The 22,692-nt window shown below is 35.4% G+C and overlaps 1 protein-coding gene across 3 annotated transcripts in view; it reads left to right on the forward strand.

Moving 5' to 3' along the window:
* The first annotated feature begins 904 nt into the window (after window positions 1–904).
* LOC104645149 (uncharacterized) overlaps window positions 905–22,692 on the forward strand; it is a 50,613-nt gene continuing 28,825 nt past the window's right edge. Inside the window, exons 1-4 of one of the 3 annotated variants that reach the window (XR_011213433.1) lie at window positions 905–1,042; window positions 1,261–1,367; window positions 2,417–2,490; window positions 3,185–3,288. The gene's annotated coding sequence lies outside the window, so the exon portion shown is untranslated. The other 2 variants (XR_011213432.1, XR_011213434.1) reach the window with 2 other exon arrangements.

Below are 22,692 nucleotides of genomic sequence, written 5' to 3' on the forward strand. Positions count from 1 at the left end.
ATTAGTGGGATTGCCTTACAATTATGTAAATATTTTTGTGTTTTACTTCCTCCGACCATAATTATTTGTCATGTTAAGGTCATGCACACCTCTTAAGAAAATTTAATACAATGTGTAGTTTGACTGATATAATTCTATCAAGAATATCAAAAGTCTACCTAATTTTTTAATTGAACTACAATTTTAGTAAGGGCGAATTTGGGAAAAAATGATTAATTGTTTCTTGATTATTTAAATTGATAATTAATTTTTGACATCTATTTTTAGTATTCCTACCAAATAATTGTGGACGGAGAGAGTAATTTGGTGCTATGGATGGAGTAATAGTTCCTAAAATATAGGTATGCGATTAAATATGTTTTTTTCAAAAAAAAAATAACTGTTTAAAACAAAAAAAAATACCAACACTATATTATATCGAAATAAATGATGAAGTTTATATTTTTCTTGGCCTATTTTTAATCACATTTAAAAGCAAATTCAATCACTTTTAACTACTTATTAATCATAGATATTTGTTTATAATTATTCAACTAATATTTATTTGCGTATTAGTTTTTAAATAAATCCCTTCATAAATTTTATCTAAATTAATACGTTAAAGAAATATTTACATAAAGATAATTACTTCAAAATCTAATTATTGTACATGTATAAAGAGCAAATAATTAGGGAACAAATACTTTATATATACATATATATATTTCTACTATTATAGAAAAAAGCGTATTCAAAATGGCAACTTAATGTCAATAAATTTCAATTTGAGGATATATTTGACTTTTCAAGCATTAAGTAAGACGTGTCTTTTATCCTAAAATCAAATGGACACGTAGTCCATCACTTTGAAGTCAAGTTTTATCTTCCTCCAAAAAGAAAAAATCCCTACAACTTCTACACCTTTCCACTAGAACTAGAATAGTCAGCTTATTTGTTTTTCCTCTTCATCACACAACACAAATCAAAGCTGAAAGAACGAAAATTATCCGAAAGTAGAGGAGAAAGTTGGAAAAGGGGGCTATTGTTGCTTCCTCTCAGTAATGTCTGTAATTCCTTCTTCATTATGTGAAAAATAAACAAAAATTTGATATATCCTTTCGCATTTAAAAATTTTAAGAGCGATCCATTAATCTTTGATTATTCTATAGAACTTTCAATCCTAAAGTGCGGAACATCAGTAATAGTACTACTAATAATAATTGTTGCGAAAATTTCAATGCTATTATGACGACTTTCTTCTTTCTCTCACCAAATTGATAGTGGAGGAAAAATTTGACAAGTATCTTGGTTGGTTAACTTGGAGGAAAAGTGACCCTGCAATTGGTGCTTGTAGCCATTGAGGTGATTCCAGTCACTCTTGCCGAGTTGTAAGTATTACAGATCTGAGCCTCAATGTTTCATTTGCTATTATAAATTTCTTTGAACATTACACTTGTTGAATTCATATGTTAATAAGCACATGAGAATCTTTCCATTAAAGGAAAAAGACTTATCCTAGATTCAGAGCCAAATAATGAGGATTGTAGAGAGTAACGGGGAAAACTTCAAAGGTATGTTGCTCCTCTCTCTGCAATGCCCGTTATTTCAGTTCTTGTTGTGATAAATATAAATTCAATTGATATATTAAGTTCTTCAACTACCAAACCGTCCCTTAATCTTAGCTTGCTCTCTCCAAAAATTCTCAAACCCAAAGAGAGAATCAATAGCATTAGTAGTAATTACTAATAATAATTGGTGTGAAAATTCTGAGGCTATAATGATGATTTTCTTTTTTCTCTGAGAAAATCAATAGTGTACGAAAAATTGGATGCATCTCTTGGTCGAGCAATTCAAATGGCAGATTACCCTTTAATTTATACTTGAAGCCATAGCAGGAGATCACATACTCTTTTGCCGTATCAAAAGTATTATAAATATTAACTTTAATGTTTAATTTGCTTTGGATCGATTGAAAATCCCATCTTCACCTGCACAAAGTAGAGTTGAGATAACCTAAATGTCTGTTGAAATGATTTAACTATCAACAATTTGTACAGTGCAACTTGTGATTGAGTTCATAAATGTTCTTTACTTATATTTTTTCAAAGATTTATTACGTATGTGTTTGTGCATTGCAGAAATAATATATTGTAGGATTGAAAGAGAAAAGATTAATACACACCAATCCATTGGGAAAGAATATAAATTATAATATATGTTAATTTTTCCGTCGTGATTAAAGATATTTGTTTGAGAGTTCCAACTTCATATGTTTCTTGATATTCTCTTATGTCTTCTTAATATGTTTCTCCTTTGCCTACAAAAACAATTGAACGCAACTCTTTCATATGATGTTTGTACTTCAAATTAAAATGAGTAAAAGGTGAAAATAGATGATGTGTGGAGAAATGATCCTCTGCTTTTTGTTATCTTTCAGACATCTTCATTCTGAAGAAGAACATGGGAGAATGCTTGCAATACAATTGTTATGATTTTGAACATTTTGAGCCGGTATATTTGTCTTTTATTTTTTTTATGTTTCCTACATATGTATAGAAGACAAATCTCATGTTAGATATTCAGCTTGGTAGTTTTTATTAGTTGAGCTTGTCATTTTCAATCACTAATTTTCTATTGATATCAGTAATTTTGTTGCCTTAAATTCTTTGTATTCCTTCTTAGCTTATTCTCAATACTAAAAAAATTCAACTGGAGTTCTTTAAAAAGGGTCGTTGAATGAGATACAACTTTGATGAATTCCAAAAACTAATTTTGAAGGTATTTTTATTTCCACAATCCTCATTTGATCACGAGAATTGTTAACTAGCCAACATTCATTCTGGTAATATAGTCGGTCCAAATATCAATTTATTTGGCTGAATAATTCTTGAAGGTTTGTTATCTCCTCAGTTATTTCTATTAGTTGTGTTATTTTGTGGAGTTTAAGTTGAGTTTCATTGTTGCGCGTTGCTTAATCTATGTGTCTTAGGTGGGTTAGGAAACCTGATGTCAAACCCCTACAGATAATCAAAGACTACCCTGTCTACATGCACATTCTTTTTTCAAGTTCTTGATTACATTGATCGGTGATTATTTCTTCTACAATATTCATTAGGTATTGATATTCTATCAAGTTATTATTAGCTTGAGTTATCCAAGTTGCTTTAAACTAATTGTTTGAATGACACAAGGTATAATCTTGCAGTTATACCATTTATACAAGACGATAACTCTATGAATGACACAAGGAAAAATCCTACAGCTATACCGTTCATAAAAGAGGCTAACTATTTGAATGACTGACACAAGGTAAAAATGTTGCAGCTATACTATTGATATGACCTACAAAGTCTTGCATCAAATATTGCAGATAGATAAAATTTTCTTTTCCACATGCACAAGCTTGAGAGGAGTTTTTTCTTTTCAGTTACTCTTTGTGCGCGTTATAGTGAACTTTATTTATGCTGCTGAAATCATTATTTCATCATAACTAAGAACGAGTTACAAAAGAATAGTAATTTAATTCGGCTCTACTAATTATAGGATTCACTTTTATCCTAAAAATATGATGTGGGTGAATTACTCGCTCACACTTCCTCCTTCACAATTTGGAGATGAATATTTCCTCTAGGCAGGGTCTTTATGTGTTTGCTTTTACTATAATGACTTTGACAGAATGATGGCAAAATTATATTTATTAAGAGTGATTGCTAATTCTACTTCGTAATGAACTCTCCCTTTCTTTTGTTATGTTTTTTTTTTGCTTCTTTTTAATTGATAAGTTTTTAAACCTTCTTAAATTATCCTTGGTATTAAAGAGTTTGTTGTGTTGTAACAATTAAGCTTATCATGTATATGATCAATTGCTTATTGATTGTAATTCTTCTAGGCAGAGTCCCAATACCCATACCTAGACTAGGCTAGACCTCTTAGGTTATCCAAGTTAGAGTTCATGTCCTTTAATTCATTTTACCTTTTGATAACATCTTGCCCTAACCGACATAGACCACATGAGCTAGTGTGGAATCTCGTATAAGAAAGCTCTACATCGAAAGAAAGCGGACTATTTTCCAAGGTAGTACCAAAACAAAAAACATAGAAACTACGTGGATCTACTAGCTAATATTCCTATGCGGGAAACATAGTTCAAGAACTATGAGATTTATTTGTGACCCTCTTTACGCGCCATGCATTATAGTCTCTAATCTCGAGAGTAATATAGTGTTCCTACCTCCCCTATATGGAAGGGACACTCCTCTATCTAGTTCACTCGGTGCTAAGCTGGAGTTCCTTTTTGAAATGTCTTTAAGCCTTTAATTACCATTCATAACTTAATTTAGGTCATATGCTCTACCCCTTGCATATTCATCATCATCAATAACTCAATAAGAATTGTATGAGTATAAGTCCTTTCATCACAATTCATAAAAGTGAGGTTAACACAATAGTGCTTCATAACATATTAAGGCACATTGATAGTTTTCACCATCCTTATGCACATACACCTTAATGAACCTCACCACATAGTCAAGACATTTCAATTCAACATAATACCACCCTAGAGTCCTAGTACAAGGCATACTCCAAACGTAATATCATGACTTAACAACAATTAATCACAATTAGAAGTAAAGGTAGAGATTCTAAGACTTACCAAGTCTTCTCAAAGTATATCATCAAGATATTATCATCAACCCAACTTGGTGAGTACCATCATCACACAATGATAACCAATAGAATAACAAGGCCAATTGTATCTCTATAATACAATTCATCTTTAGATCACAACAGGAGACAAGGTACGCAGGCTAATTTCACATTATAATTCATAACCTAAACCACATCTCAAGAACTAGCATGATAGGCCTATAATTCATCTAAATTTAATAAAAATATCACCATAGGATAGTAATCTAATCAACAACAAACTTAATTGAATAATCACCATACAATATAGGTCAAGGTCGCCACCTAGGGTTAGGGATAGAGGATCATATTCTTCAATTTAGACTAAACCATAAACAATTACAATAAAAAAGTTGAATTACATGTTAATATACTCAATATAACCCTAAGAATTCATTAACAACTCAATCCCGAATTTCAATTTCGTAATTAAATGAAACCCATAAGAAAACTCAACTTTTTGATATCTATTTTGAAAGAACCCTTTAAGGAAAGAATCTCAAAGGTGAATAGAACCATACTTTAATGTTTTTCAACAATTTGATGAAGAATCCACCCTTTTTACATCCCCCAAACTCTAGTTCTTGCTAGCCTTCAATGGTGAGTTCTCGTAGAGAGAAATAAGAGAGAAGGAAGAGAGTTTATTTTGAGAGTTGTCTTTAGGTTAATGAGGATTAAGGGTATTCATAGTAGGGATTATTTAACTTAATTAGTCTCCCTTTAGTTTTAACTAACCCCTAAACCACTTAATTACTTAAATAAAGTCATTTAAAATTTAATAGTGAAACTCGACCCTCACCGACGAGATCCCAATCGACGTTTCGTTGGTGAGTCAACGGACAACCCCCCCCCTACGTCTTGCACTCCGTCGTATCGGTCAGAGACTTTGCAGGCAAGGGCTTTCTCCAATTTTTCTAATTGTGGGATGACAGTGGCCTTGACTCCCCGTCGAGCCACTGATGCCCCCGTCAACCCCCTTTCGTCGCGTGTAACAGTATCTAGGTAAGCAAGAGACTACAACCGTCGTTTGTCCCATCGATGCACATTGCCAGGCAGTGCTGCATCAAATTGCAGGGGTCCTCCTTAAGGGCCCTTGGTTGTTCCTAGGGGAGTCGTGCCCATACGTTTCAATGATGAAACAAATCAAACACTTATTAGCTACCTTTCCACACATTTTCGTACATTGTTGACTCCTAAAAGTTAGTAAAAAGGCTAAGGCACACTAACATCTTTTGAACCAACTTTCTGGATGTTTTGGTTCTTAAACCTTCTAAATGACCTATATTCATTAAAATGGACTTAGAAACAGTGTTTAGACTTTACGACACCTATATTTGTCCTTACAATGAGTCTTGGATTTTCAAGGTGTTATATTATCCCACCCTTTTAGGAACATTCGTCTCCGAATGACACTAAAATTCTTTTGAAGGAAGGAATAGACCCAAGACTAGCAGCCCAACCAATCAACAATATCCATTTAACAATAAATCATGTCACTTCAACAAGACAAATATCAAAACTCATATTACCACACCTAAGGCTCAAAACGCTTCTTCATGAGGCATTTCCTTCTCACAACACTTATGAGCTCAACATACATCACATGAGACAATTAGCACAAAGTTCAACTTAACAACATGTTACTTATCATTTTATGAAGACTCGTCATATCCAAAATGCACAAGATAAATCAAAGCAGGTAAAAAGTAAAATTTCATGTTTTTAATAGCAATACTACAGTGATTTCACAATAAAACTTACTGTGAGGTTTTCAAAAAATTCCCCTTTTTTGTAATACTTCACCCAAAAATCAAGAAACTTCAATTTCTAATCATATTTATAATATTAAAAAGAATGACTAACCTTAATTCTCAAAAAAATGAGGGTAATGGGTCTTCATGTCGGCCTCGGCCTCCCCTGTTTCACCCTCAACTAGATGATTTTTTCATAACACCTTTACGAAAACCACCTCTTTATTCCTCAATTTCTTGACTTGCCTATCAAGAATTTGAACCGGGAGTTCCTCATAAGAGATTTTATCCTTGGCACCAAGACCTTCAATAGGAAGAATGGACTCGGAATCACCGATACACTTTTTCAACATTGAAACATGGAAAACCGGATGAACCGAAGACAATTCACTAGGAAGTTTCAATTCATAGGAAACCTTGCCAACCCTTTGCAAGAATTCAAGGGACCCACATAACGAGGACTCAATTTCCCTTTCTTGCCAAACCTAACTACCCCTTTCATTGGTGAAATTTTTAAATACATCTTATCACCTTCTTGAAACTGCAAATCACCTCTCCTATTATCGGCATAACACTTTTGCCGACTATAGGCCGTTTGCAACCGGTTCCTTATGATATGAAACTTTTCCAAAGTCTTATAAAGCAACTCAGGACCAAAAAGTGATGGCTCACCCACTTCAAACCATCCAATAGAAGACCTACACCTCCTACCATACAAGGCTTCATAGGGAGCCATGGATATGCATGAATGAAAACTATTGTTGTAGGCAAACTCCACTTAAGGTAAATGCCTATACCAACTCCCTTTAAAATTAATAATGCAATTTCTAAGCATATATTCAAGGGTTTGTATCGTACAGTCCGCTTGACCATCCATTTGGGGATGAAAAGCGGTGCTCAACTTCACTGTAGTACCTAGCCCTTTTTGAAACGACCTCAAAAATCTAGATGTAAATTATGCGCCCCGATCGAATATGATAGATAACGAAATGCCATGATGACACAAAATATCATCTAGGAAGTTTCTTGCGTAATCCTCCGCCGAATATAAAGACTTGACGGGGATAAAGCGCGCGGATTTAGTCAGTTGATCCACAACCACCCATATGGAATAATAGGACTTTTGGGTCCGGGGTAAACCTACTACAAAGTCTATATTGATGTCTTTCCACTTTCAAGCTGGAATTTGGATCTCTTGTAGTTAGTCACCCGAGTTTAGGTGTTCGGCCTTTACTTGTTTGAAATTCAGACATTTAGCAACAAATTTCCCTTAGGTCATGGTACATTTTTGTCGACCACAGATGAAGTGAGTAGTGGGACCCATGTGCTTCTTCAAAGATCCGATCCCTCAACCCATCAACATTGGGAACACATAATCTCCCTTGGTACCTTAACACACCATCCCCCTTAGGAGAATGATTCATTCAACTCGCCAAGAACCGATTCTTTCAACTTCACTAAGGCTAAATCAAGGTGTTGTTTGGACTTTACCTCAAACCACTAAAGATGACTCAGAGTTATGATGAACTACAGAACCCCCATGCGGAGAACTCTCTAACCTCACCCCCAACCTAACCAACCTATGCACATCCCTTGTTAGGTCATTTTTGGCTTCATCAAGATGGGATACACTACCCATAGTTATCCGACTTAAGGCATCCGCCACTACATTAGCCTTTCCGGGGTGATAAATGACACTCATACTATAATATTTCAATTACTCAAGTCACCTTATTTGTCGGAGATTTAACTCCTTTTGGGTAAACACATACTAGGGACTCTTATGATCGGTAAAAACATCTACATGAACCCCATACAAGTAATGCCTCCAAATTTTTAAAGCAAACAACACGGCTGCTAATTCAAGGTCATGAGTGGGGTAATTTCCCTTGTGTAACTTTAGTTGACTAGAAAAATAAGCTATCACCTTACCGTTTTTCATAACCACAAACCTACTCAGGATGCATCACAATACACCACGAAGTCTTAGTACCCTCTGATAAGGTCAACATCGGAGCGGAAATAAGCCTATCTTTCAAAAATTCGAAGATCTTTTCACATCCCTGAGACCACTCAAACTTTTTACTCTTTTGTGTCAAAGTAGTCAAAGCAGATGCAATGGACGCGAAACCATCCACAAACCTCTGATAGTAACCCGCTAAACCAAAGAAACTCTTGATATCAGTCGGAGTCAATGGTCTAGGCCAATTTCTCACCGCTTCTATTTTCTTTGGGTCTATTTCAGCTCCCTCACTAGAAATGATGTGCCAAAGAAAAGTAATCGATCTCAACCAAAACTCACACTTACTATATTTGACATACAATTGATGTTCTTTAAGGGTTTGCAACACTACCCTCAAATGACCCATATGATCACCCTCATTCTTCTAGTATACCAAGATATCATCAATGAAGACAATGACAAAAAAATCTAGGTAATTTCAAAATACTCTATTCATTAGGTCCATAAATGCCGCCAGAGCATTAGTAGGACAGAAAGGACATGCCAAGAACTCCTAATGCCCATACCTAGTCCGAAAGGTTGTTTCTTCGGTATATCATTCCCTCTCACCCTGAGTTAATGATACCCCAAAGAGAAGTCTATATCTGAAAAGTAACTCACCCCTTGGAGTTGGTCAAATAACTCATCAATCCGAGGTAGAGGGTACTTATTCTTAATGATGACCTGGTTGAGTTGGCGGTAGACCCATCCTTCTTTTTGACAAATTACACCGGAACACCACATGGAGATATACTAGGCCTTATAAAGCCTTTGTCAAGCAAATCCTTGAGTTGAGCTTCAAATCTTTCAATTCGTCCGTAGCCATCCGATATGGAGGGATTGAAATGGGATTTGTTTTCTTTAGAAAATCGATACAGAAATCAATTTGCCATTCGGGAGGAATACCGGGAAGGACATTAGCAAAAACCTCTGGAAATTCATTCAGTACAGGGACCGAATCAATAGGAGGAATATTGAAATTTAAATCTTGGACTCTTACTATGTGATAGAGACAACCTTTTGAGATCATTTTACATGCTTTTAGACAAGATATGATGCGACCTCTAGGACTAGAATTTCCCCCCTTCCACTTAACAACGGGTTCATTTGGGAAGTTAAACCTCACCATTTTTTCCTACAATCAATGGATGAAAAACATGAATGCAATCAATCTATACCCAATATAATATCAAAATCAAGATTATCTAGTTCTACTAGATCAACATAAGAAACTCTATTGGGCAATGAAATGGGACAATTTTGATAGACTCTTTTAGCAATTACTTACTCTCCCACCAGAGTAGACACTAGAAAAGGCTCATGCAAAATATTGCGTAAAACATCAAACATTTTAGCTACTAGAGGTGTAAAAACGGAGAATGTAGAACCTGGATCAAGCATACACATCAAGAATAGAGATTTTTTAAATACCCATCACCACATCGAGAGAGATCTCTTGCTCACCCCTCGAGCGGAGAGCATAGAAGCAGTTCTTCTTTGGAGCATCACTAGAACCACTTGCTTGAGTTTTGCCACTACCCTTATCTTGACTCTTCAAGTTTGGACAATCTCATTTTTTGTGACCACTCTTTCCACAACTAAAGCAATTATCCATCCCCTTAAGGCACTCACCATGGTACTTTATACCATATTTTCCACAAGTTGGCTTCTTTTAGTGAATTAGAACCTTTTCCCTTCTTAAATTTAGGATTAGACACCTTATCACCACTAGCTCTTGTGAATTTGGTAGGGACTTGATTTGAACCCTGCTTCTTAAGTTTAGGCTTAACTTGTATCTCAAGCCTATTCTTTAAGGAGCCTCCATTAAATGATCTAGCACTCTTAGCATCTCTACTTTTTCGTTTAGCTCTTGCGTCCTCAACCCTTCTTGCATAAACTATAAGATGGGAAATGTTCATGTTGTCATGTAGCATGGCCGATAGGCACTCCTCTTGTAAGTCCTCCGACACCTCCATCACCAAAATGTCTCATTTGGTCTCTAGGATTGCATAGTAAAGAAGGAGCATATTTGGACAACTTAACGAATTCCAAAGAAAACTCATGAACACTCTTTCCTCCTTGGCGAAGATACATGAACTCCGTGACTTTCTCCTCCCTCATCTCTCTAGGGAAGAACCGATCTAGAAAAGCCACCTTAAAGATCTCCAAAGTCACTGAACAACCCCTCAACGACCTATTATCCCTGCATTCCACATACCAAGTTTGAGCCACATCCTTGAGTTGATATGAGGCCAACTCGGCCTTATCACTTGAAGTAACCCCTATAATATATAGCACCTTGTAGACCTCATCAACAAATTCTTGGGGGTCTTCATCAACCTTAGACCCATAGAAAGTAGGAGGGTTCATCCAAGTGAAATCCCTTAGATGGGAAGCCATAGTAGTGACTTGTTGATGAGGACGAAGAGCAATTCCCGATTGCTTGAACCGTTATAGCTTGGGCTTGAACCATTGCGGATTTGGCTTGAACCATTGTGGATTGAACCATTTGAGCAACAATAGCCATCATCTACGCCTCCGTCATAGGTGGAGAGTTAACTGGGGCTTGATGAACATTAGCATTTTCCTCAAGTAGAGGAACTTTCTCATCATGGGGAGGGGCTCCCGCATTATCAACTTCCTCATCAAGTCTTCGAGCCGTGTTCCTTCGAGTGTTCATGCTTCCTATAAGCACAACAATATGATTAGATACAAGGCACCCCATAAGTATACATTATTGGCATAATATAAGGTTTCCAAGAACGAGACTGATGCCTAAGCATCATATAGGTTCCTACTCATAAATGTGGCGCTCTTCACAATTATGAATAAAAATATGCATAGACGTGGTAGAGAGAGATACATAATCAACTGTATACAAGTTCATGCTCTGATAACAAGTTTGTCACATCCTGGTTTACCCCATAGACATAACCGGCGTCGTCGTCCTTTTTAAGGACTAATACTAGCCTCTTAGTTTCATGTCATTACATTCATAGGTTGAAAAATTGCGGGGGCAACATATTTCAAGAACTAGGAGATTTAGTAGGAACCCTGTTTATGTGACATGCATTATAGTCTCCAATATCGGGAGTAATATAATGTTCCTACCTTCCCTATGTAGGAAGGGACACTCCTTTATCTAGTTCATTTGGTGCTAAGCTAGAGTTCCTTTTTGAAATGTCTTTAAGCCTTTAATTACCATTCATAACTTAATTTAGGACATAGGGTCTACCCCTTGTATAATCATCATCATCAATAGCTCAATAAGAATTGTATGAGTATAAGTCCTTTCATCATAATTCATATAAGTGAGGTTAACACATTAGCGTTTCATAACATATTAAGGCACATTGATAGTTTTCACCATCCTTATAGCACATACACCGTAATCAACCTCACCACATAGTCAAGACATTTCAATTCAACATCATACTACCCTATAGTCCTAGTACAAGGCATACTCCAAATGTAATATCTTGATTTAACAACAATTATTCATAATTAGAAGTAAAGGTAGAGATTCTAAGACTTACCATCAACCCATAAATCAACACAACTTTGTGAGTAACATCATCGCACAATGATAACCAATAGAATAACAAGACCAATTGTATCTCTATAATACAATTTATCTTTAGATAACAACTTGAGACAAGGTACGTAGGCTAATTTTACATTATAATTAATAACCTAAATCACATATCAAGAACAATCATGATAGGCATATAATTAATATTAATTTAATCATAATAGCACCATAGGATAGTAATCTAATTAACAACCAACTCAATTGAATGATCAACATACAGTATAGGTCAAGATCACTACCTAGGCTTAGGGATAGAGGATCATATTCTTCAATTTAGACCAAACCATCAACAATTACCATAAAAAAGTCAAATTACATGTTAATCTACTCAATATAATTCTAAGAATTCATTATAAACTTAATCCACAACTTCAATTTCGTAATTAAATGAAACCCATAAGAAAACTCAACTTTTTGATATCTATTTTAAAAGAACCCTGTTAGGAGAGAATCTCAAAGGTGAATAGAACTCATACCTTAATGTTTATAAACAATTTTATGAAGAATCCACCCTTTTTCCAGCCCCCAAACCCTAGTTCTTGCTAGCCTTCAATGGTGAGTTCATGTAGAGAGAAATAAAAGAGAAGGAAGAGAGTTTATTTTGAGAGTTATCTTTAGGTTAATGAGGGTTAAAGGTATTTATAGTGGGGCTTAATTAACTTAATTAGTCTTTCTTTAATCCCTAACTAACCCATAAACCACATAATTACTTAAATGAAAACATTTAAAATTTAACAGAGAAACTTGACCCTCATCGATGAGACCCTAATCGACGTTCCGTTGGTGAGTCAATGGATGACTCCCACGCTTCTGTCCTACACTCAGTCGTCTAAGTCAGAGACTTTTCAGGCGAGGGCTTCCTCCAATTTTTCTAATTATGGGATGACGGTGGCCTCGACGCCCCGTCAACCCCCTTTTGTCGCATGTAATAGTGGCTAGGTAAGCAAGATCCTTCACGAATCTTTATAAGTGTGGGATGAAGGTGGCCTCGATGCCCTGTCAAGCCATGCACAGACCATCGTCTGTATCCTCGGTGTATAATGCCAGGCAATGCTGCATCAAGCTGCAGGGGTCCTCCTCAAGGGCCCTTGGATGGTCCTAGGGGAGTCGTACCCAGACATTTCAATCATGAAACAACTCAAACACACATTAGCTACTTTTTCATACATTTTCGTATATTTCCGACTCCTAAAAGTTAGTAAAAAGGTTGAGGCACACTAACATCCCTTTGAACCAACTTCCCAGATATTTTTGGACGTTTTGGTTCTTAAACCTCCTAAATGACCTATAGTCATTAAAAATGGACTTATAAACAGTGCTTAGACTTTACGACACCTATTTTAGGATTTACAATGAGTCTTGAATATTCAAGGTGTTTCACTTGTGATCAGTGAATATATCCACATGAACACCATAAATGTAGTGATACCATATCTTTAAAGTAAACACTACTGTAGCAAATTCTAAGTCATGAGTTTGATAATTCTTCGCATAAATGTTCAACTATCTGGAAGAATATGTGATGACCTTGCTATTATGCATTAACACACAGACTAAGCTAACTCTTGATGCATTGCAATACACCATAAAGCCCTAGTACCCTCTGGTAAGGTCAAAATCGGAACGGTAGTCAATATCTTTTTCAACTCCTTAAAGGTTTTGTCAGGAGCTTCAGACCATTGAAACTTGACTTTATTCTAAGTTAACATGGTCAAAGAAGAATATATATATGAGATCCTTCAACAAATCTCCTATTATAGCAATCAAGCCCAAGAAACTCCTTATATATGTTAGAGACTTGGGTCTAGGCCAACTTTTGAATTGCTTCAATCTTTTGAGTGTCAACTGTAATCCCTAGATGAGAAATAATGTGGCCTAAGAATGGCACAGACTTAAGCCAAAATTCACACTTTGAGAACTTGGCATATATCTCCTTATCTCTCAATGCCTGAAGAACAATTCTTAGGTGATTAGCATGATCTTCTTCATTCCTTGATTAAATTAGTATGTGATCAATGAAGACGATGAAAAGTAGATCTAAATAAGGTTTGAAGACTATGTTCATAAGATCAATGAACATTGCTAGTGCATTCGTTAAACTAAAGGACATAACCAAAAATTCATAATGACATTACCTTGTTCTAAAAGTCGCCTTGAGAATATCACATTCCCTAACCATCAACTGATGATAGTCTGATCTAAGGTCAATCTTGAAAAAGCAAGAAGCACCTTGAAGTTGGTCGAAGAGATCATCTATTCTTGGAAGAGGATATTTATTTTTATGATCACCTGATTCAACTGATGGTAATCTATACACATCCTAAGGGACCCATCCTTTTTCCTAACAAACAAGACCAGAGCGCCCCAAAGAGAGACACTTGGTTGGATAAAACCTTTATCTAACAGATCCTTTAACTATTTCTTTAGCTCTTTTACTCTGTTGGTGCAATTATTTATGGTGGAATAGATATAGGACGAGTTATGGGATTATGTCTATGCCAAAGTCTATCTCACTTTCAGGAGGAACACCGGGTAGGTCATCATAATAGACTCCTAGAAACTCACTAACTATAGGAACTGACTGAAGGAAAGGTACCTCAACACTTGAGTCATTAACTCTAACTAAGTTATCGATATATCTCTTAGCAACTAGCTTTCTCGCCTTAAGGTATGAAATGAAACGACCCTTAAGCACTGTTGAACTACTAGCTCACTCTATGACAAGCTCATTAGGAATCATAAATTTGGAAACTCAAGTTATGCAATTTATTGATGCAAACAGGCATAGAGTCAGTCCATACCAAGAATGACATCAAAATCTACCATGTATAACTCTATTAAATTAGCCATGGTACTCTTGTGACTGACGAAAATAAGACAATCACGATAGACTCTGCTGAATAGAATGGATTTACCAATAGGTGTGGACACACTGAATGGTTCTCTATGTTGTTCAGGAGAAACCTCAAAGTTCATAGCAACATACGGAGTTACAAAATATAAACTAGCTCATGGGTCTAATAATGCATAAGCCGTAAAGTCAAATACTCGAATCATACCAGTGACAACATCTAGAGAATTTTCTTGTTCATGGCGATTTTTAAGAGCATACAAGCAGTATGTTCCTCCGCCTGTACCAGAAGTAGCTCCTCTAAATGTATCTCTGTCTAGTGGAGAAATCGAGGAAGAATGAGTTCTATTGCCCCCATTACCATACTTGTTCTTACTCTTGAGACATTCTCTCATGAAATGTCTGGCCTGACCGCACTTGAAACAACCCGCGGAATCATCGTGACAGATGCTAGATTGATTACTATCACACTTGGCACAGGAAGGAGGCTTAGTACCTCCTTTAACCACACTACCTTGAGACTGAGTTGGTCTATCCTTGAATTTCTGTGATTTATGGACACTATACTCACCTCTGTTTCTGTGCTCAGGTGTACTAGCCGATGATGGTGCATGCCTCTTTGATATCAAAAATTGTGACTTGAACCACCTTTCTGTTGTCTAAACTCATTTGCAGTCTTTGCCTTATTGTTCCAAGACTCTTGTCTGTCCTTCACCTTCTCTTCTTTGACTTGTTGCACATATATCATAAGCCTAGATATGTCCATGTCACCTATCGACATGGCAGCCCTACCTTCCTTACTTGAAGTACGAACCAACCCAAAAATAAACAAACTCATTCTGATCCTTACGTCCTTCACCATATCCGGAGAATAGCGAGACAGTTGGGTGAACTTCAACCCATATTCATGAACACTCATGGAGTCCTGTTTGAGAGTAAGGAACTCACTCACCTTGTCTTCCTTTAGTTCTCGAGGAAAGAACCACCCTAAGAAGGCTTTTTTTAAGCAAGCCCAACTTGGATGTGGTGCATCTTCAGCTCTACCATCCTTCAATTGATCACACCAGGCCACACCCTTTAGTTCATATGCAGCTAATTCAACCCTCTTCACATCAACCACATGCATTACCTCAAATACCTTTTTCAACTCTTCTACGAAGTTCTCCGGATCTTTGTTATTGTTCATTCCGGTGAAACTGGGGGATTTATCCTAAGGAACTCACGAATTTATAAGGTTTCAACCCCTTTTTCTCGAGCTCCATTCTGTTGACCAACTTGGTTAGTCACCTCTTGACTCAGCATTCGGATAGCCTCGCCACACTCAGCATTGGTAACCTCTCCTTGGAGTAGTACCTAAGGTGCATTTCAAATCTATTTTACCTCAAAATTTATTCGTAGTCGACCTCTGACTGCTCTTCTTCGAGGCATGATGAGCTGATAAAAATATTTGTGATCACGAGTTAGAGAGAGAGAGAGATTTAGAAATAAAACCTTCGTATGAAAGAAGATGAAAGAAATTACACATTCCTAAATATTGTAGCCTCCTAATCATAGATGTGTCGCGCTTCATACCGATGACTAAGACTCTATAGACACGACTTCATGGACTCCCTAGGACTCTCTAAATATGTGCTCTGATACAAAATTTGTTACTCGCCGAGCCTACACCCTGGCAGGACCGACACTAGAAGACCATTGCTGGTTCCCAAGCAAACCCTTGGCCTGACTTACATAACTCAGTAGAAGACTAAAATCAACTTAAGATAGAATGGAAACCTATTAAAAGGAAATATTTCATATCATAAATCTGGTCAAAATGCCACTTAAGTCTAAATAACTAAAAATTAAACTGTAAAACAGAAATTCTACTTTCCACAAAGCCTCTAAACTTACTGAAGAAGGATGTTCGGATAGACACCACAACATCCTAAAACTAAACTACTAAAATTGAATGAAATGGATGTCCTCCAAAAAACAAAGAGGCTCACCACTAACTCTGAAGCTCAATATAGATCAATGAAACGATGCATGCTAATCCTGGTTACCTGTGTCTATATCATAAAATGATCTAGGCCAATCGCATTAGTATATTGAATGTACGAGTATGAGAGTTTGAGAACTGACAAAACATAGGCTTGAAAAGGGAGTAAGAATGAATACTTACCTTGTCTCTGCTCAACTCATGATCTACTAACTCATATTCATTATACGCAGTTAAAATAAATGCAATATAAACAAATGATAACTGAAAAGCTTAAATCTCAATGTATATGTATATACAAGTATACAATAATTTTTGAGATATATATATAATACAATACTGGTGTATATGATAATACAATAATGTTGTGTATGAAAATACAACGACTGATGTATATGAAATGCACTACTCTGTCAAAGATTCTCTATCCGACAACCATCACTTAAGAGCTACAGTGACAATAAAGCGTTACTCGGATCAAGCTGCCTGGCCATCCTTACCTTGCCAGAGTATAGGACCTTAACTGCCTAATGGATTCACTAGTAAACTATGAGGAGGGTTCATCTAAAAAGTATGATCCTTTTCTACTCATGATGACTACATGATTTACATTGAGACTTGATTTATCTGAACTCGCATCCCCACATCAGTGTTCAATACTACTCCCAAAAATATATATATACTGGCTCATATGTTTTTAAAACTTCCTGATTCTGCAATTTGAGATTAGTTTAAAAAGCTCTCTTGGAAATCAGAGTTTCCTCTTCCTTCTATTAAAACTAGTCATAGGCTTTGTAGAAGTCTAGTTTCCCTTCCTTTTCAAAAGTTTGAAAACATTTTGTTTAAGCTCTTGGGGACTATTTAGTTCCCTTATAACTCTTGAAAATTCAACTCAAGTTGATACACGTTGCTTACTTGGAACTTAAATCTTAGCGAATACTTAGTTCCCTTATAGCTTTTTGGAAATGAAATCAACTCTTTACTCTTTCTTGACTTGAACTTTAAATCTTTTAAAACAAGGTGAAAACGTTTTTGAAAGACTTAGAAAACTTTATAACTTTACTTTGACTTGCTTCTTAACTTTCAGACTTGGCTCTTAACTTCCTTGAATTGAAGTATGGATTCAAGGATCATGATCTCATCTTTATGGATGATTTCATGATGTTTAGATGAACTCTAGAGTGTTGGAATCAACTAAGAATTAAGGGTATGTTACTTAGGAACTAGTAAGAAGATATAGGAAAAGAAGGGGCTCTCCAGGGGGTCGGGGTGCTTTGAGAGGCCTGAAGGACAGAGGCTGTCCTCTGACGCTCTGGCAGGCGCAGCGCGCTAGAGCCTGACGGGCAGAGTCTATCTTGAGGCGCTTTGAAGGCCTGGCACTACAGTGCCTATCAGACGGGTATTCTGACATTCTCCTTCGTTTTCCATCTCTAAACCTTCCCAAACTTCAATGGATTCCACCCCAAACATTTTGGATACCTAATTAACTCACTGTCCAATAGTTTAGACCCAGAAACAAGAACCCAAACTACTAGAGATCAACTACAAATAAACCAACAAGATTTCACAATGTTTCATCAAGAATTCCATGTTCATCATTCACAAATTCAAACTTTACTGAACTAAAACAATTTGGGTGTGGGTGAAAGGATCCATCATCAAACGATCTCACATACCTTGTTAGGTATCACCCTCGACGAAATCAACGAACGAATTCTTGACGTTCTTGCGTCTTCTTCTCCCTTCTCCTTTTTTCTCCTTTCTCTCAAATCTCTAACTTATTTTCTAAATGTCAAAACTGAATTGGATCAGCTTAGACCCCAAATTTATTACCCTTAAAACAAAAAGAATGATTAATTTACGAAAAAGACCAAAACACCCTTAACAAATCTGGATTTGGAATTTCTTCTACTCAACAACCCAAATTCCAGAAGTCATATCTCCTTTATACGATCTCCAAATTTTGGAAACTTGACGTCATTGAAAAGATATTCCCATGAGCGTTCCATCCATATAAAGAACTCACCCAAATTCTTCATGAGATGAAAGTTATGACCGTTTGAAAATGACTAAAACTCACTTTTGAAATCTAGAAAATTTCCATATTTGTTTAGTTATTTCCAATTTTGATTCTTCTTGTTTCTAGAATATGAGATGTTACACTATTATTCATGAACTTCATTTTTTTTATAATTTGTAGTGCATAACACTTGATCAATATATTATGAATTATATATAGTCATTAATTAAGCCTTAAATATTTGTAACTATTTCTTAATGCAATATATTAATTATATTATTAGGGAATCAGCTCGCTCTTCACGCGATTGATAAAATATTTGTATTGAAGAATTTATTATATATGTTTTTATTTTCAAATTTTGAAATAACATGATATAATTTTTGAAATATAAAATGAGTTGTTGTTAGTTCATTTTTGAAATATAATCTAAAACAAAAGTTTATAATTCTTATTCTTAAGTATTTTACAAAAATTCTAAATTTTTAAAAAGGAAATAAAATGAACAAAAAACCAAAAAAATAAAGAAGGAAAATGTCAACCTTAAAAATGAGTAACATATGTTTAAGTATGTAACTACTATTATGCATAATAACTAATGGTAAATGTTATTAAAAGTAAAACTTTTCATATTGAATATATTAAATTCAATGTAACTTGGTTTTTAAATATCAATACTTATTATTTTGTTGCTCATTTTTCAATTCTAATGAATATTGCATTGATATCTATATTTTTCTTTAAAAAATATGATATGAGAAAGTAAATAAATACATTATGGAATGACAATTTTTATGCAATATTTAGATTTTAATTCTAACATAAAGAGAAAAACTAAATAATCAGAGAAAAAAATTATATTAATGACAATAAGAAATTAAAAATCTTAAATGAAGATAAATGAAAGAAAATTACTAGCATTGATTAAAGGAATTAAATGTTCTCTTCAAATGGAAGACTATTCTTTCATTTTTCTCCTCATTTTAAAGAATTTCTTCAGTAATATTTTTTTCTACTTTTTGGTTAACTTTTTATTAATCTATATCAATTTGGAAAATTGCAATAAAAGAAGATTAAATATGGAACAATTTAATGTAATAACACTAATAAATAAATAAATAAATAAAAGAAAATAATGCATTGTCATGACCCAGACCATCGTGATGGGTATCCACGCTAATCCTTCGGTAGGAGAACCGCTACTACAATCCAACTAAAAAACTAAACTAAATCTAAGGCAATTAAGTTACGAAAGCAAGTCAATTAACTAAATATTTGCGGAACTAAGATACCTAAAATCTAAAAGTCCATATACCAAAACATCTAACAAGATCCATAAATCTCACAAGAAGGGATACATCCCCAACTAATGAATTACTCGACTATATAGAACAAATGTCTAAGTCCAGAAAGGGTGGAAATAGATGAAAAATAATCTCATGGCAGCCCGGACGAATTGGCTCACCCTTGAATTCAAGCAACCATCACTAATCTCCTAAGCCGGGTCTGTCATTAGCAACTTGAATATGTCATGTACTCAAAAAAAAAGGAGCAAGTGCAGAATCAGTACACAAGCACAATGTACTGGTAGGATCACCCGGCTATCCACTAGTGTAACATAAACAAGTCAAGAAACATTATAATTGCATGCATATATATCAACATATACATCATTATCAACATGAAAAATCAACTATAGATTTCACATTTATCATCACATCATTGGTCCTCTCACAGAACCCAAACTCAAACAATTAGCTTGCCAGAACATGGCAGTTTGATTCCATTTTTATGGCAAAACATGACAACTGATCCCAGTTTGTTTGTCAAAACATGAAAATCTGATCGAATAGTTGTGTCGGAACGTTGCAACCCCATCTTAGTTAACTAGCCAAAATGTAGCAATTTGATCTCCATTCACACACCACAATTACAATCACAAGTATATCATCAAGATCATACATTATATCATGATTTCATGGTTACATCATGCATCTTTCTCATTTACAACAAGTACGATCAATATTGCAATATTCATACACATACAAGTATCAATATGAAGCAAGAACATGCATACATCACATAAACATAGAATCACAATCATAACATACCTCAAAACAAGCATGAAACCCCAAAAAACTCTATCCTTCCCTTTTCGGATTCATTCTGCTTGTTCTTGGTCAATAAAAATTGAGAATCAACCAAAAAATGCTAATTACCCAAAACTATAACAATTCTATGAACCTTATATCAAACTCACGATCCCAACTAACCAATTTTCGGTTATTTCCACCATAGAATATTTATCACATCCCTTCTCAATCATTCTTAACGCATTCTATTATGTTCTACGCATCAAAAATGAATTCGAGAGATGAAAATCTTACCTTTAACCTCAAGATAAGTTAAAATGATTAGAAATCGCATTGGAGACGTTTCTTAGGTTTAAAAGTCAAAAAATTTCAAATAAGGTCGTGTAGGGGTTTATTAACGATATTATGTCGCACCTGGCCCACCACAGCGGCACCCATCCCGCCATAGCAGCGGAGCCAGAGTGGCATAATCACCCGCAAGGGCAAGATTCTCGAACCAGTGCGATCACTCAAGATTTTAAAAAACATATTTCACAACACACTTCTAACCCAGATGCTCAGAAAATAACTTTTATGATAAGTTCAATTCTCATAGATCTATTCACTCAAATTCATTTTTGCAAAGATATATGATTTCGTTAATTATTTACGTAACTACTCATGTAATCAAAATAATAAATGTTTCACCTGATTGATACAAGATTTCTCCACACATTAGTGACTCTTATTTCCTCAAAATCTAGACAAGGTTGGGAAAATTCAAATACTACTAAAAAGGTTTTCTGGACCCAATTTTCTCCCATTGGAATTTCTATAATGACAAAAAGAGGATGTTACATTAGATATCAATTACCCATCACTCATCCTCGAGTGATAATACTTAGGAAAATAGGCTAAGGAAAGAAAGAGGTAGTACCTTATTTAACGAACAATGGAGGATACTTGTCTCGCATGTCTTTCTTGGTCTCCTAAGTAGCTTCCTCGACTGGTCGATCCTTCAATTGATACTTCACGGACTTAATCTCTTTGGTCCTCAACTTGCGCACATCACGATCAAGAATTGCATTCAGTTCTTCATCACATAAGAGGTCATTGTCTAACACAATTGAGTATCACTTAATTATATACTCCCAATCAATATGATACCTCTTTAACATGGATACATGGTATACCGGTTGAACACTTGATAAATTAAGAGTTCAGGCCAACTTATACGCTACTGGTCCCACATATTAAAGAATCTCAGATGGACCAATGTATCTAGGATTTAGCTTACCCCTCTTATCTAATCTCATCACCCCTTTCGTGGGTGATACATTAAGAAGAACATTCTCTCCAGTCCGATATTCCATGTCTCTTACCTTATGATTCGTGTACTTCTTTTGTCTACTCTGGGTTGCTAAATTTTAGCTTGAATACTCTTACATTATCTTGAAAATCATTCACTAAATCGATATCCAAAGGTTTCACATCTCCGTCGCCATACCAACCTATGGGTGATTTACATCCCCTCCCATATAATGCCTCAAACAGTGTCATATCAAAGCTGGAGAGATAACTATTATTATAAGAGAATCTACACAAGGGTAAGAACTTCACCTAATGCCCTCCAAAATCAATCACACACTCTCTCAACATGTCTTCCAACATTTAGATAGTCCTCTCGAAATGTTCATCCATCTGTGGATGAAAGGTTGTACTAAACGTGAGTTGGGTGCCCAACTCATCAAACTATTT

This window comes from Solanum lycopersicum, chromosome 12 (genome assembly GCF_036512215.1).
Source record: "Solanum lycopersicum chromosome 12, SLM_r2.1".
In the NCBI taxonomy this organism is placed as follows: domain Eukaryota; kingdom Viridiplantae; phylum Streptophyta; class Magnoliopsida; order Solanales; family Solanaceae; genus Solanum; species Solanum lycopersicum.